Source organism: Pinus tabuliformis, chromosome 2_2 (genome assembly GCF_031772625.1).
Source record: "Pinus tabuliformis cultivar Carrire ecotype Pingquan chromosome 2_2, CPIR1, whole genome shotgun sequence".
Taxonomy (NCBI): domain Eukaryota; kingdom Viridiplantae; phylum Streptophyta; class Pinopsida; order Pinales; family Pinaceae; genus Pinus; species Pinus tabuliformis.
In genome coordinates, this window is record NC_142300.1 from 55,081,200 (window position 1) to 55,099,254 (window position 18,055).

The 18,055-nt window shown below is 40.0% G+C and overlaps 1 protein-coding gene across 4 annotated transcripts in view; it reads left to right on the forward strand.

Annotated features, from left to right (window-relative positions):
- Window positions 1-10,534, forward strand: part of LOC149191458 (protein BCCIP homolog) — a 219,306-nt gene extending 208,772 nt beyond the window's left edge. For 3 of the 4 annotated variants that reach the window (XM_089404278.1, XM_089404276.1, XM_089404279.1), the window contains exon 9: window positions 10,195-10,534. The gene's annotated coding sequence lies outside the window, so the exon portion shown is untranslated. Of the gene's footprint in view, window positions 1-5,187; window positions 5,367-10,194 lie in introns of those variants that run through there. The other variant, XM_089404277.1, reaches the window with a different exon arrangement.
- Window positions 10,535-18,055: the final 7,521 nt, after the last annotated feature.

The following is an 18,055-nucleotide window of genomic DNA, read 5'->3' on the forward strand; positions in this document are numbered from 1 at the left end:
ATGTGAATAAATATAAAACTGTGTTAAAAGGGTCCAAAAGTCATAGATCAAGCTAGAGTTAATCTTAGTCATTGATTAGGGACTTAATCTCGACCGTTGATGTGTCAACAAGAAAAGTATAAGAGGAGGCTCAAGGGTCATTTGGAGGATACACTGAGGGAGCCCAGTTAGTTCAATTTCTGGAGCGGGGTTAGCTGGGAAATTGAACCAGTGGTCTGGTGAGCTGTTAGGAGGTAGCAAGTACAGAACAGAGAGACAGGATCAACCACTAGAGATCAACGCAGAGGCAGGAGAGGCAGATGCAGGGCATTTCAGGCTGACGCAAAGGCAGCAGGAGACTGTGCAGTCATTAACTGGGCCTGCGTGGGTGACGCAGAGAGGTCCAGGGGTTGACGCAGAGGGTCTGAGAGCCACGCAGAGGTCAGTCGGGCTAACACTGGGATTGGGAGAAGTGCTGGAGAATTTTTCTCTCTATGGGTAAGCCAGTTTGGCACCCTGTTGTACTGAAGAATTGCTGAATAATAAAAACCTCCCTTGCTACACCAGTTTTCCCACATTGGGTTTTTCCGGGGACTGTTGTCCAAAATAACTATGTCAATGTGTTGATTCTTGTGCATATGTTTGTTTCTGTATTACGGTGTGATATCTGTAGCAGTATTTATTTTAATGTTTATTGAAGTAATTTCATAAATAACTTATTGTGGAATAAGTAGGAAAAGTAAATCAATAGCTGTAGTGATAGAATTTTCACGTGGTATTAGAGGAAGTAATGAGAGACAGGAAGGGAAAATTAGTTATGGGTCGAGACAACGATGCAGAGGCATCCATGTCAGGGGACTCACACAGATTCTTAGAAGATTGCACAAGAGAAAGAGATTTCGATTTCTCTATCTTAGCTTCCAGGCTGGAAGAAGAAGTGGCCTGTATGACTAGTGTTGCATCATCAAAAGTATGGTATATAGACAGTGGAGCCTTATGGCATATGACGAGAATCAAGGAGTGTTTCTCAGAATATCGAGAAGAGAAGATGAACTTTCAGATCACCATGGGGAACAAGGCAAAGTGTACTCCAGTAGGGAAGGGTACCATAGTCTTTCAGAAAAAACAAGAGAACCATTCCGTGCTACAAATGTGCTGCATGTACCAGGATTGGGGATGAACTTACTTTCCGTGTCACAACTACAAGGCAAGGGCTATGACGTCTACTTCATCAAGGAGAAGGTATACGTCAAACACCCAAGCTGGAAAAAGAAAGTGCAGATCAGGATCAAAAGTAATCGGTGGTATAGAATCTATAGATTACAACTAGAACCACCGATGGCACTAATAGGCAGTCATGGAGACAAGGACTTGAACGAACTATGGCATAGAGGAATGGGTCACTTGCACCATGGAACTTTGAGAATTCTCAGGAGCACTGTAACAGGAGTTCCGGATTTGAGTACAGAACGAGATGATGTATGCAGGGGATGTGCTCTAAGAAAGTATGCCAAGGCAACGTTTCCTAGGAGCAAACAGAGAGCCAAGAGTGTACTAGGATTGATACACTCAGATATCTGCGGACCTATGTCCGTCAAAGCTCTTAGTGGTGTTGAGTATTTCCTTACCTTCATTGATGACCACTCAAGGAAAACTTGGATTTATTTTTTGAAAACCAAGGATGAGGTTTTCTGTCGATTTAAGGAGTTCAAGGCTCTGGTGGAGAATCTGATTGGGAAGAAAATAAAAGTTTTCAACTCAGATAATGGTGGAGAATATGTCAATAAGGACTTCATTGATATTTGTGCTAAGGATGGCATCAGAAGAGAGTGGACAACTCCCTACAATCCAGAGCAGAATGGGGTAGCAGAAAGAAAGAACAGGACTATTGTAGAAGCAGCTAGGGCCATGATGTATGATCAGGATATGCCAAAATTCCTGTGGGCAGAAGCATGCAACACAACAGTCTATGTTCAGAACAAGACTCCTCATCGGGCAGTGGGCAAGATTACTCCAAAGAAAGTCTTCACAGGGAAGACACCTAAAGTCAGTCATTTTAGGATATTTGGGAGTATAGCATATTGCCACATACCCGAAGAAAAGAAGAAGAAGCTGGATCAGACTGCGGAAAAGGGATATCTGGTGGGATATAGCGAGAACGCTAAGGCATACAAAATCTATCTTCCAGGGAGCAGGAAGGTAGTAGTACGACGAGATGTAAAGTTCATGGAGGACAGGGCTTTCAGAAGATCTCGCGAGATGCCTTCTGAGGAGCAGTCGAAAGAGGAGCCATTGGTTAAGCCTCTTCAACCAACAAAAGTAAAGAATTCTTCCTCAGGACAGGAAGATTCTCAGGATGAAGAGGAGAAAACAGAAGCACCTGCTGGCAGAGGAAGAACTAGCAGGGAACTTTGTCAGATTCTGCGAGATGCAGAGGACTTCATCGGTGCGCCAAGAAACAATAAGAGGGAGCGAAAACAGCCAGATAGATATCAGGCATTAGTAGCTCAGGATGGAGAGCCTGCCAGTTTCAAGGAGGCAGCTCAACATCAGGTTTGGCTAGATGCGATGGTAGAGGAATACAACTCCATAATGGTAAACAATGTCTGGGAGGTGGTGCCAAGGCCTCAAGACAGATCAGTGGTAGGTTCAAGATGGATCTACAAGATCAAATATGCTGCAGACGACAGTGTTGAGAAATACAAGGCCAGGTTTGTGGCTAAGGGGTATGCTCAAAAAGAAGGGATTGACTATGAGGAGACCTTCGCCCCGGTAGCCAGGTATACATCTATTAGGACCGTGATATCTCTTGCAGCCCAGATGGGATGGGAGATCCATCAGATGGATGTCAAAACGACATTTCTAAATGGGGTAATAGAAGAGGAGGTATACATTGAACAACCAAAGGGCTTTGAAACTCATGAGAAGAAGTCTCATGTATGCAGATTGAAGAAAGCCTTGTATGGGTTGAAACAGGCACCAAGAGCATGGTATGGTCGAATAGATGGCTACTTGCAGAAGATGGGGTTTGTCAAGAGTGACGCGGATCCGAATCTCTACTATTTGGTTGTAGAGAACGAGCCGCTAATCTTAGTATTGTATGTGGATGATCTCTTTCTGACAGGATCATCCAGACTCATTGGGGACTGTAAGAAGAATCTAGCCACAAAATTTGATATGAAGGATTTGGGACGAATGCACTACTTCCTAGGGTTGGAAGTTTGGCAGCAGAAGGGAGAAATCTTCCTTGGGCAGGGGATGGAGGACTGTAGACCAATGGCTATGCCAATGATCACCAATTGGAAGAAGATTGATGCATCAAAAGACAAGGATGTCGATCCCACCCTATACAGGCAGCTCATAGGGTCCCTGATGTATTTGGTCAATACCAGGCCAAACATTTGCTACGCTGTCAACACCCTTAGTCAGTTCATGGTGGAACCGAAGAGGGCACACTAGGCAACAACCAAACATGTTCTCAGGTATTTACAGGGAACAGTCGATTATGGACTCTTGTACACTAGGAGTAAGGATATCAGATTGAGTGGATTTACTGATGCAGATTGGGCAGGAAGTTCAGTGGATCAGAAAAGTACCTCTGGGTATTGTTTCAACATTGGATCAAGAATGACCTCCTAGTGCAGTAGGAAACAAAAGTCCATGGCTCTGAGCTCATCTGAGGCAAAATATATGGCGGAAAGCACAACTTCGTGTGAGGCCATATGGCTTAGAAAACTGCTTGTGAACCTATTCAAAAGGAATATGGAGGCGACCAGGATCATGTGCGATAATCAGAGTTGCATCAAGCTCTCTGAGAATCCAGTGTTTCATGATAGGTCGAAGCATATTGATATCCGGTGTCACTTTGTCAGGCACTGTGTCCAACGAGGAGCTGTACAGTTGAGCTACACTCCTACAGGCGAACAGGTGGTGGACATCCTCACCAAGGCCATTGGAAGGACAAAGTTTGACTACTTCAGGGAAAATATGGGGATGGTAAAGAACCCGTTTCAGTAGCAGAAATGGCAGTGATAACAACAAGGATGCAGAGGGAGTTGCAGTGCGGATGCAGTGTTGGGAGAAAGGACCAGTAGCAGCACGGATGCAAAGGGAGTTGTCTTACAAATGCAACAGTGGCAATAGCAGAGCCATGGGCAGAGTACAGGATGCAGCAGTGTAGAGGATGTTGCGCAGGGAGGCTTAGCATCAGCACAAGGACCGATGCCGGATGATAAGGGTGATACTTAGTGAGGAGTATTACTAGAGCACAGTCCTCGCTAAGAGGGAGTGTTGATTTGGGGTAGCATTGGATGTGCTCTAACCACAAAAATTGGTGGAAATGCTAAAGCACATGAGATCTCCAATACCCAGAAATGGTTTGGGCAGATTTTAAACAGTTTGGAAGATATTAAAATAAATAATATTTTTAATAGACTCCCTAAGTCTAAACTTAGGGAAAATAAAATATTAATGTGAATTAATATAAAACTGTGTTAGAAGGGTCCAAAAGTCATGGATCAAGCCAGAGTTAATCTTAGCCGTTGATTAGGGACTTAATCTCAGCCGTTGATGTGTCAATGAGTAAAGTATAAGAGGAGGCTTGAGGGTCACTTGGAGGATACACTGAGGGAGACCAGTCAGTTCAATTTCTGGAGTGGGGTTAGCTGAGAAATTGAACTAGTTGTCTGTTGAGCTGTCAGGAGGCAGCAAGTATGGAACAGAGAGACGAGATCAGCCACTAGAGATCAACACAGAGGTAGGAGAGGCATATGCAAGGCATTTCAGGCTGACGCAGAGGCAGCAGGAGACCGCACAGTGATTAACTGGGCCTGCGTGGCTGACACAGAGAGGTCCAGCGCTGACGCTGGGATTGGGAGAAGTGCTGGAGAATTTTTCTCTCTGTGGGTAAGCCAGTTTGGCACCCTGTTGTATTGAAGAATTGCTGAATAATAAAAACCTCCCTTGCTGCACCGGTTTTCCCACATTAGGTTTTTCCGGGGACTGTTGTCCAAAATAAATGTGTCAATGTGTTGATTCTTGTGCATATGTTTGTTTTTGTATTATAGTGTGATATCTGCAACAATATTTATTTTAATGTTTATTGAAGTAATTTCATAAATAACTTATTGTGGAATAAGTAGGAAAAATAAATCAGTTGTTGTAGTGATAAAATTTTCACAAACAATCATTATTTGACATCAAGTGTAGGGTCAGGGCCTTCTATTGCTAGGGGCGGGCTTGACAAACAACCCATCATGTTTTCCTGTAAAAGGGGGAGAGGGCACTGATCTCAGATAGCTAGCTGCTAGTTTTATTTGTTTTGCTACATATAACTCATGATGATGAGATACTTTTATTTATGTGATGTTATTTTGTATTGGTTCTCCTCATTTGAGTCCTTGATTGGACAATTATCGGGGATCAACAGGATTTGGTATCGCCTTTGATGTGTCATTTTTATTTTACATCCACTACATCATATATATCAGTGGTTTTTTTTTATATTTATGTGCCAATGTGTTTATTTCATGTTGTTATTGCTTTATATGTTTAAAAATATGAAAAATATGAATATATTATGCATTTTTTATGTTTGTCGATATTTTCCGATATTTTGCTGACATTTTCGTCGATATTGCCGAAAATATGTTTTTAGGATCCTCGCAGATATTTTTCCGATACTAATATTATCAACACTGGTTACAATCCATTTGATGTTTCCTGGGAATGGAAACTGTAAATCCATCGAACTCCTGAGTAAGAATCCCTGTCTGCTCGACCATCTCCGCATCTATTAAATTGTGGGAAGCCCCATTATCAATCAACACTGTCACCTTGTGCTCTGCTATAACGCCTCTGACTTTGAAGGTGTGATATCTAGGAAATCCTGACATAGAGGCAATAATAGGAGCTTTTCCCTCTGCATGTGAAGACTTGCCCCCAACTGTCTGGTGCATTTGTCCTTGTACTGGCTCCTCATCCCCATCATCACTATCACTCTCCAAATATACCTCAATATAGTGAGCCTTGCCCACTTTGTCCTTGCTAGCACACTTGTGCCTCGATGCCCATTGCTCTTGACAGCTGAAACAAAGTTTCTTCTTCCTTAGCTCTTTCCGGGTCTCCTCATCCATCTTCGGTTTCCCAATCCACTCCTTCTGAAAGGGCTTGACTTCTTTGCCCTTTTGAGGGAAGGAAGGTTTAGGAGTGAATTTATTCTTGGAAGCGACATCTTGTAAGTCCTTGGTGTTGTTGATAGCTGCACGAAGAGTGGTGGGTTCAAAGCCCTTGACTCATCCACATAGAGGTTCTGCCAATCCCTCTATAAAAAGCGTCACCAATATGGCCTCTGAGATTTCCGTAACCATGTCTGCCAGCCTCTGAAACTCTGCAATATAAGCCTCCAGATGACTTGTCTACTTGAGCTATGCCAACTCTCTAAAATGAAGCTTCAGATTCTTCCTGTCAAATCGCTCAATAAGTCTCTAAGTGAACTTTGTGTATGAGGTGATGTTGCTATGGCCCATAATCACCAACCCATGGTACCACCACTCATGGGCCTCACCATCCAAGTGTAAGGGGCCAGTTTGATAGCTTCCTCCTATGTCATCTGGTGCAGCTGACAATAAGTGTCCAACTTCTGTACCCATGATCACGCTGAACATTTGGATGACCCATCAAAGCAGGGCATGGTCACCTTCCCCAATGTTTTCTGTAGCTCTTGATTTTGCCTTGGGAACCTCTCATAGGGTTTAGGCCTGCTTTTCAACTGAAGGTGGCATAAATCAGTAAAATTCATAGCAGCAAACCCGTCCCAATGCTTGGTACTGTTCGATATAATCGGCATAAGGGATTCCAAAATTAGCCTGCTCTGTTAAGTCCTCTGCTGTCTCTTGTACAAACTGAGGCATATTGGGTCTAGGAATTTTACTAGCAGTGTGTGAATGGCTCTGCAAATGGGTATGAGCATGACTGCCCTCAACACTGTTGGACCCTTCTCCATTCAATGGCTCCTTCCCAGTGGAGGCCCTTGTATTTGTCATCCCTTTCATCAAGTCTACCATTTCTTTTTGGCCTTTAGCCAAGTCATTTATAGCCCTGAGCAAGCTATTAAAGGCCTATTCCTCCTTGTCTCCCATATCTGGCCCTTCAATCTCAGGTGTTTCCTCTATCTCCTTCCCCTTTTTTGGTGTCTTTTCACTCTCCGTATCAGGGATATCTTCTTCTGTAAGGGGAGTTGGTTCTCTGTAGGTGTGTCTCTTTCTATATGTGATCCCTGTATAAGGATTTTCTTCTGTCATGTAACCACTGTTAGGCTTCCCTCAGACAACACAGCTGTCCAGGAGCATGCTCTGATGCCACTGTATAATTCCCTCTTTACAAACTTCTGGTTTTTCTTTAAAATTTCTGAGTTTTTAGTTTGAGTTTCAGTGAGGTATTTCTTCAAACAGTTAGTTTACACTCTGCTGTAGGTGTTCTCTAGGTATCACACTTCAGAAAATATACACAGTGAGCAGTATGTAACCAAAACAAGACCTCCCAAGCATTCAACTGATATATTTAATGTCCCAGGAAATCACACACAGCTGATATATGTTTTTCATCAAAATAAACATCAACTAGAACAGACCCATTATATTCACTGTACAAACATATTGGAAGTTAAATAGTTTAGAGGAACTTGGGTACAATAGATGATTGGAAGGAGTGCTTCAGCTGCTCAGCAACTTGTATACATATATCAAAGTTTATTTCACTGTGAACAACAGTCAGAATGCTCCAGAAACCAAGGATTTGTCCTTTTTAGTAGACTGGAATGTCACCTTTCAACGCTGCCTTCAGTCTTGTAACCAATCTGCTTGTGCGTGTACTCTAATGGCTCCCAGCAACTTGTATACATATATCAAAGTTTATTTCACTGTGAACAACAGTCAGAATGCTCCAAGAACCAAGGATTTGTCATTTTTTGTAAGACTGGAATGTCACCTTCCAATGCTGCCTTCAGTCTTGTAACCAATCTTCTTGTGCGTGTACTCTAATGGCCCAGTTTCTGAGTGAAGAACATGTCCACCTCCAGCCTAACAACTCAGCAAATCACACAACATGGGATTCATTCACATATCCATAGCAAATTGTTCCATTCACTAACTGAACTCGTCCAGGCCAATGAAGGAAGCACGACTCAGTTGAAACAGAAGGAAACTTGTGCTACTTTAGCCAGAACTTGTCCCAGGAGAAGTATAAAGATAAACCCCTTCTTGTCAAGGGATTCGACTAAGAAAATTAGAGGAACTCAACCAGATTCATCTGCAGAGAGTTGGGTTGAATTTCCTATCCAAATCTGCCAATGAAAGACTAATAGACTCGGTCTTGGAATCAGCCACTGTATGGAATACGTCCCAGCCCCTTTATTACTCATTTCTTCAGCAAATCAATTTCCTCATGGCTAGGAGTTCGATGCATCTGATGGGTCTTCTTCAACCTGAAAGAATAAGATAGAAAATACTCACCCTAGCTACCTCAATTTTTCTTGCAAATCTTGTTCTCCATTGAAGCTCAGTGGTGAAATCTGTGTGATTTCACTCTCAAATCCAACTAGGGTGTCTAGTTTCAACACCGAAGTCAGCTATGGTGGCTAGGGTTCCAAAACCCTAAGTTTCTCCTCAAGAAAACTCTCGAAGAGCTCTTTTCTCCAAAACTCCAAATGCATGAATGAGGAGAGTCTCCTCATTTTCCTTCTTTTATAAACTCAGGGTCACCTTTTTGCCTTTGTTTTATTAAATTAATCTTTTTATAAAGTCACTTTATGATATTTCAGTTTATAAATTTAAAGTGACTTTGCACTTGCCTAGGGAATATCTCACTTTCTCCTTTTAGACTTTATAATGTTTTCTTTAGGCAATTTAAGTCCCCTTTATTAAATATTTCCCTGCTTTAGCCTATGGAAACCACATTAATAGCAGACTCTGTCACAAGCTTCCTAGGTGGTCAGCGACATTACAAGAGACCCTGCGCAAGTCCATAATTCTTCAGAATTACATTGCTTCTGCATCTTTATTAGATCGGATAAGGAACCCTGAAAACATATACAGATAATTTCAAATTACTTTAAAACTAAGGTATTGGCTTTTCCTGTCATTGGAAATTTTCTTTCATGGAAGGTTGGTAATGGTAAGAATGCAAGGATTGGAGTAGATCCTATAAAGGGTTGCGGGGAACAATGAAAACTAAATCCTTTATTGATTAATATCCTCCACGAGAAAGGGATTTTCTCTTTGCATCAGATTGTGGATACTGCTGCAATACGTGTTTGACAACAGGGATGGAAATTGTCACAGACAATCAACCTTAAAGAGAAATGGGTAGCTAGTTGGCAGTTGTATGTGAACAAATTGAAAAGATTCCATGTCAGAATCATAGATGAAGAAGACATATTATGTTCAAAGAATAAAATTACATGAAAATCTGGAAAATAAAGGCCCCTCTGAAGACAAATTTTTTCCTCTGCTTAGCATGTGGGATAAAGTTCTCACTTGGGAACATTTATGAAAAAGAGGAAGATAGGGCCCTAGTATTTGCTTGTTATGGATGGATGAGGTTGAAACGATTCCATGTTTAGTTATTAAATGCTTGTATACACAACATATTTGGAAAGATATTGAACGGACTTACTGGAGTTGAAAATCTCTGCAGGGGTGAAACAATAGAAAAATGTCTTAAAATCTGGTTTAAAAAAAGGAGTTAAAAGAGTACAGATCAATCCCATGCCTCGTACTATGGGGTATCTGTTTATCTTGAAATGCATTGATTGTGAAGGTAAACAAATGTCCTAAAGTTGAACTGCACTTGCTGGTTCGAAACATAGGCACAAAAATGATCAATATGATGGATCCAGAAGAGAAAGCTCAACACAACTAAAATGACAGAAGCCTTGATTCTGAAATATATCCAATTTTCAGATTTACAATTAGTTTTATGGTCTTTTTCAAGGATGCAAAATGATTACTGAGGTAAGATGTCCTAGGCAGATTGGTGATATTTACATTGATAAATCATGAACATGGGGTTTCTTTGATGGGGCAAGACAAGGACAAAATAATCATAGCAGTGCTGCTACCATTTTGTTTTTCTCTGAGTAGCATTTTATCAAATTCAGGACAGGCTTAGGAGTAGGTACTGATGACGTTGCCTATTCTCTTAAAATTGGCTTTACAGGTATTTGGGGACAACTCCTTGGTTATAAACTGGTTGAATGGAGAGATGCAACTACACTGTTTTGTTGGAGGATCTGGTTGGGCAGCTTAAGGAGGTTATTCTCATGTTTCAGACTATTTATTTCACTCATGTCTATCGTGGACACAACAGTTTGGCTGATGCACTGTCTAAGGAGGTGCAACAGGTGTGTGCTGGGAGAATCTCAAAATAGTATCGACTCAGTGAAACTCCAATGTTATCTGAGGTTTTATCATGTTGCAAGTACTTAAATGTAAATTATGACAGATTGTCATATGACTTTTTCTTTCAGTCAAAAAATGAAACAAGTTTTTGTGTTTTTGAGGTCAGTTTGGTGAGAATTCATCCATATTTTTTGTCTCCAGTCTTCACTGTACACAGGAAAAAAGATAATAATCTTACTTTCATCTACTTGTGCATCCATGCCAAGTGCATATAAAGAATGTGATTTCCATTCTTTCATTTGAATGGAAATTACTATTTTTTTGTGGAAGAAAAAATTGATCTTATACTTTTTAAATGATCTTAGATATTAATTATCCAACATGTTTTTATCCAGACATTTTGGATAGTCATTGATTGCTGTGGTCAGTTTGTATACCCTTACTAGTAGCCGTTGGGGTCATTAACACATCTTATCACACATAAAATAACTTAAGAATAATCAATAAATAAAAAAATATAAAGACAAAAGACAAACATAGATTTGTGAACAACCACCATACTACTGCTTTAAATCAATAACGCAGGGAATCAAACCAATGTACAAGACACCAATATAGTTGATTGTAAAGGTGCTGATAAAGATCTTATTGTTGTGATTATCTGGTATACCCTTACTAGAATATATTTAGGGGTCATTAATAAACATACAATAGCTTAAGCACAAAAATTAAAATTAATATAAGAAAAACACAAATAGATTTGTGAGCAACCATACTACTGCCTTAAATCAACAATGCAAGACATCAAACCCATGCATATGAGACCAATGTATCTGATTGTAAAGGAGCTGATAAAAATATCTGTAATCTAACTTCTATAATAATATAATAATATGATACATGATCTGCCTTGATGTCTATGTATACAATGATTAATCATTCAATGATGGCCTGTTTGTGCCCATAAAGTTGACCATCAACATAGAGACAAGTCAAGAATCAAGATACACCAGCATGTGGAATGCGCTGTAATAACACCACAGATTAAAATACTAAAAACCATATATAATGTAAGGGCACGTTGTGCTTTTAACCTAAGCAATAAGCCAGCTTTAACACTATATTACCCTAGTAAAAGAATGTTTTGTTTTGAAGCATATGTGGCTCAACACCATATGCTTTGAAATGTGGAAAGACCAACTATAGACATGTTGGACATTTGAAACTAAAAGTGCTCACATGTTAAGCCAAAATCGAAAGTAACTGTTTAGAAAATTCAGGAATTCATTTGCAAATCTAAATGATGAAATTAATCTACAAAATCTCTGAAAAACTGTAAGCTGGAGCTGGGGGAGCTGTAAGGCCAAATTACATTTGAATCACAATGCATTGTGCAACATTAGTGAAGGAAATATATGATGATCTTAGTTGGCTATTAAATGAAATTCTATATTTGTGGCAAAATTGAATATTGAAGTATTTGGGAATGGGAAAAAGGAAAGTTTGGGTGCAACATTTGCCATTATAGAGCTTCATTTGGAGAGGATGTGCTAATGGTTCTACCACTTTGAACCAGTGGATCCCCTAAGGGTGGGGGCTGACTGGTTTAAAGGACTTCAATGTATATGCTCAAGATGTCCTTCTAGTCACTGCTAGTTTGAATAATTTAGAATTTGATACTCTAAAGTTTGAGGCAACAACTATAAGGTGCACAACTTGTTTAATCACCTTTGTTGTCTTATGTAACTCACTTGAGCCTTGTTATTATCGAGGCACGCAGATGATCCCTTTCTTTGGAAACTATGGAACTTTGAACAAGTTTTGAGGGAAGTTAAAGATGAAGCTTCTTTGTGCAATGTACTTTGTGTAACTTGACCTTTGTTCACGATGATAAAACTTGAATGCATGGCCATGCTGATGCACTAATAGGAGAGGTCTTTAAGGTGTTTGTAACACCCTCCTCCCACATCTACCCAAGTCACCGGGGTAAACATGTGATGAGAGACTACTATGATCTGATTCAACCTCCTAGGTCACCTTAAGGAAGTGGAACTGACAAAACACAACCAAACTGACCATCCACACATCCTACAAAACCTTCAGGAGCTACCCCACCTTTCCAGGTGATCAACCCCTGAGGAAACTCAACAATTCAAGGACCTAGAGCCCTAGTCGCTCTCTTGCCAAGCCCTCCAAGTGATTGAGAGTCCCAGTCGCTCCCATGAGCCTACTTGAGTGGGACTGTAGCGTTTTTCTGCCAGTGCTATGCCAGAGATTGCGAGATTTAAGGCTAAATTCCAGGGCTAGGACCTAGTCACTGCCCAAAACTTCATGGAATTTACATAAATGAAAGAAACATAGAGACAATGATGCCACCACAAATTCTTGAACAAAGACTTGAATGGACCCCTACTAGCCATGACAGACATTTCGTCAAACATCTCACAAATATGCATTCTACAGGTCTTAATAATATATTTGAGCATAGGGGTCTTATCCTTATCTGAGAATCGCTAAGAAGCATTGATGCCTTATCACATTAGCTGCATTATCATCTATTAGGTCATACATTCATTGCTCAATCTACAAATCAAAACATGAAGAGAACCATACATTTTCATTGTCATAAAACATATTCATAACCAACATATAAACAATAGAAATGATGAGGATACAACAACCATAAATGCCACATATGGACTGATACATTTGCTCATAAAATACCAAGGAAAATAACTCTTATTAATGCATGCAAAAACGAATCCGGTATGGGACTACCACGTTCCACCCGATCGTAGATTCGCTGAGGCAAGTCTCTCTTCATCCAATCACCCTCGTGCCATATTCCAAGCATGAATGTGGGACTCAAACCAAAAGAACCAAGCAGAGCTTCTCGAGGTTAAACCAGCTCACCCTCATCAATAGAATCAAGCTTTATTACCCCAATTCTCACTGGATCACTAGGCCATAAACCAACATGGATGCCACCAGATTTCTCGACCTACACTGTGAGGAATTTCCCTGTTGCCTAATCTCTAGGCTTTACCACAATCCACAGTCTGATCCAGGGATCACTAGGCCATAATCGAGACACCCCCTCCAAGTTTTATCGTATATCCTGCCATTCACTGACAAGGATTTCTAGGCTGATCAAGGGCAACCACCTCTAGGCTTTACCGTATATCTCGCCATTCATTGATAAGGATTCCTAGGCCCATCGAGGCACACAATACTTGGCTTTACGCAACCCTCAGTCAAGTTCAGGGGTTACTAGGCTATTGGCTTCACTGTGATCCTCAGTCAGGTTCATAGATCACTAGGCCATGTGTTCTTTTCTCTTCTTTTCTTTTAGAGATCCACCTCACTTAGTTTCAAATCCATACAAAAATCCAGCTCAACCAAAACATGAGAATCCATCACACCATGGCTATTCGAAAATGGCAAGTCAACGCTAAAGAACATTGCCACACTTGGCAAAACCCATGCCCATGAGAACAAAGAACCAAGAACACACATGCATAACCATGCATGCCACATTTAGCGAGGAAATCACACATGCAAATCGATACCTGCTAGTGAACCTGTTGTAGCCGCTTGATTCTGGTCTTCCTTAATCTTTTGCTTCCCCATTGCCTTCTTTGCCTTTCTTGATCTAATGTTGAAGTGCTCCAAGAAAAAATTGAGTGTCCAAGAGTGTGAGAGAGAGAGAGTAGAGAGAGAACTCCAAAACTGAACTGATCAAAAGCCATGAACTGATCCATAGAAGCCTTTTTATTAATGTAGTCTCTATTTTCTTCATTTTCCAATATTTTCCTTCATTCTCCTAACATGCAACCTGTGACCTTTTGCATTCCTTTTTTCATATTTTCCATTATTTTCATAAATAAAATGTCAATTAATGCCTCGTGCCTTTCCAAAGCTTTTGTCATTTTCCCTTAGCCATAATAACCAAAATGAACACCCACTAGGATGTTTGCCCATCATTCAACTTGGAATACGTGTCCCACGACCCTGGTCTTATTTTTTCTTTTATTAACTTTTACATGGAATTTTGACCAGGGCTATTACAGAACCCTCCCCCTTGGGGGAACATCGTCCTCGTTGTTCAATTACACCTACAACTAGGAAGACTGCTGAAAAGCAAAACATATTGCCTATGGAGCTTTATAACACAACTCATTGTAGTGTTTACAATGACCACTGCTGAAACATGACAAATATACTGTTTACTGGAGCTTTATAACATAGCTCATTACAATATTTATAATAACAACCACATACACATATGCACATTTTCTCAACCAACAAATAAAAAGATACGATACTCGTATCAGCAATAAGGGAGTCTAGAGGTTTACACCTCCACCATCAAAAGTAGTACCAGGATTCACCTCCTTCCCAGGAAGCCCAGAATCCACTGCCAAATTCAAAGCTGCATCCAAAGTCCAATGCTACAATTTTGCGCGATTTGTGTAAGACCCTATTCTAGGGTCTTCTAACAGATCTATTTTATCTGGAATTTAAATGCAATAAGAGGCAATAATTTTATTTTTTACAAGACTTTTAAACAATGAAAATTTTACCATTTACATTTTAATCCCTATAACTTATAGTGAACATTTCATTTCAATAATTTACATGAGTAATCTATGCATAGGAATACCTGTACCGGTGGCTGGTGGAGATGCCTTTGAGCTACTGCTCCTGCTGAAACACTCCTCTTGACTAACCCAACTGGATTTACCTCCCAGCCAACTAGGAAGTAATTCCTAGCTCAGGAAACCTTCACAGGTTCCTTAGCCCTCTAAGCCCAAATCCAACCAGATGTAATGTGTGTGTCCAAAACCCAAATAAACAATATTTTCCTCCTCTCAACTAACCCAAGAAACCTCCACAGGTTCCTTAGGTCTCCAAAATCATAGCCAACCTAAAATCATAAGCCAGACCCAACATCCCCCTTTTCTCCCTTCCTCCTTCCCCTTTTATGCCCTTCTTCTCTTCTCCATTTCAACCACCTCTCATTAATGTTATTAATTTCTCTTTCATCCTTATAGTTGACTTCTCTTCTCCCAAGTAAATCTGAGAGTACATTTGGAAATGTGATATGAATATAAAATTGGGTAATTAATGGGAGATGACCATGTCTTTTCCCAAGTAAATGTGAGAGTACATTTGGGAATGTGAGATGAGGACCATGTCTTCTTCCAAGTAAACGTGAGAGTACATTTGGGAATGTGAGATGAATATATATATATATATATATATATATATATATAATTAGTTGGAGAGGACCGTGTCTTGTCCCAAATAAATGTGAGAGTACATTGGGGAGTGTGAGATGAATATATATATATATATTGATAATTATTTGGAGAGGACCATGTCTTCTCCCAAGTAAATGTGAGAGTACATTGGGGAATGTGAAATGAATATATATAAAATTTGGAATAATGGAAGGAGACCATATCCTACCCAAGGTTCAATTTGAGAAGACAAGTTGGAAATTTGAATAATAGAAATAATGAATTTTATATTAGAAAATAAATTTATAGTTTCCCAAATGAAGGTATTCACTAATATTTCTCAATATTTTCAGGTAATGTAAAGATTAATAAAATTTGCATGATAAGATTAAGTGGGGCATTACAACTTGTCCTCTTAGTGAATAGTTACCAACTCATTGTTTCAGGGCACGCTCTCAATGTGCGTCTGATTCCATCTAACAATGCTAACGACCAAAAACAAATGTATTTCTCGACCTTCCTTTCTTTGCTACATAGTCCCTCGGCCAATCCGGTCACCCCCTTCTGTGAGTCACTCACCTCCCAAGTTACCTGATATCCCCTATCCCAGGTGATCGATCCCTTGGCAAGGCTTCCTCGCATCGGAAGGTCAACAACCAAGACATATACCTTCCTCAAAACCATCATACTGGTCATAACATGCTCATGGAAATTAATGGACACTATTGGGCACCAATGTCCCACAATGATTCTGCTCCTGAAGTGATTTACCAACATACTGCTGTCTGTTTGAATTCCTTTTGTTGTTGCTGCTAATCCTTACAGTCAATTTCAACCGCCCACTTAGACATTTCTGTGCTTCCTGTACCAAGCACATAACTTCCATTAGATTTAAAATAAATTGAAATAAATTCACACCATACCTCATTGGTAGCTCGTCAATAAAGTACACTTTCAATCATGTTTACTTCCTGTCACAACAAGTCAAACTAGCATATTTGATCAAATCATTATGTATAAACATATCACATCCGATTAGCTCGAAACACAACTATCATAGATCAAAATCATGAATCACACGCAATCATCATAAACCATAATCATAGATCACATGCATAATAAAACTAGAATAAAACATTGATACTTATCCTTTAATCAATTCCTAGCTTCTACTTGTATCCTTTGTCCATTCCGTATGCACACCGGATCAGTTACCACACCCAACAACACTCAATGCATTTTTTTTTTCCTCAATCATGTGCACATACACAATGTATATCATAACACATACAACTAGACTCAGTGTACAAAAAAACACATACACCCACACCCGATGTACAACACAACACATACATCTATACCCAATGTACAACACCACACAATACATGTAACTACACCTGACGTACAACACAACACAATACATGTACTACACAAAGTACAACACAACAAATACACATGTCACAATACCACAACTACTCAATACAGATACATAGCCCGTAACACATCATGTACGACATGCACACAATACCACACGTACACCAGTACCATATGTACAACATGTACACAACACCACCTGCACAATGTGTGGACAACATCACATGTACATGCCACTACCTACACAACGTGTACACAATGCCACGTACATTGCACCACTTGTACAATGTGTACACAACACCAGATGCACAACATGTACACGACACCACATGTACATAGTGCCACATACATGCATACAACACCACATGCAAAACATGTACACGACACCACATGTACATAGTGCCACATACACCACATGTATACAACACCACCTGCACAGAACACCACATGTACAACATGTACACATCACCACATGCGCACAACACCACATGTATAATCATGCACACAACACCATATATACATAACACCACATGTACATCATGCACACAATACCATATGTACATAGCACGACATATACAACATATACATAACACCACATGTGCACAACACCACATATACAACATGTGCACAACACCATATGCACACAACATCGCATGTCCATCATGCACACGATACAATATGTACACAACACCACATATACGACATGTACATAACACCATCTAGACCCAACACTGCATATGCAATATACACACAACACCATATATACAACATGCATTCAACACCATAGGTACAATCACTGAATATACAATATGCACAACATATACACGAGAGTAGCACTGCACATCCAAAACCACATTGTCTCTACCAAGTAACCTTGCTTCTAGTGTCTCTCTGCCATCCATGCTTATCCCAACATGTCGCAGATCATACTGCTTTCATTTCGCTAATGTATCACTCAATATAGTTTGTCCATAACATAGAGATAGTATAATCAACTCATAACCACATGATATTGACCTCATAGATTTTTCATGACTACTCTTCCCACTTGATTCCCTGTAA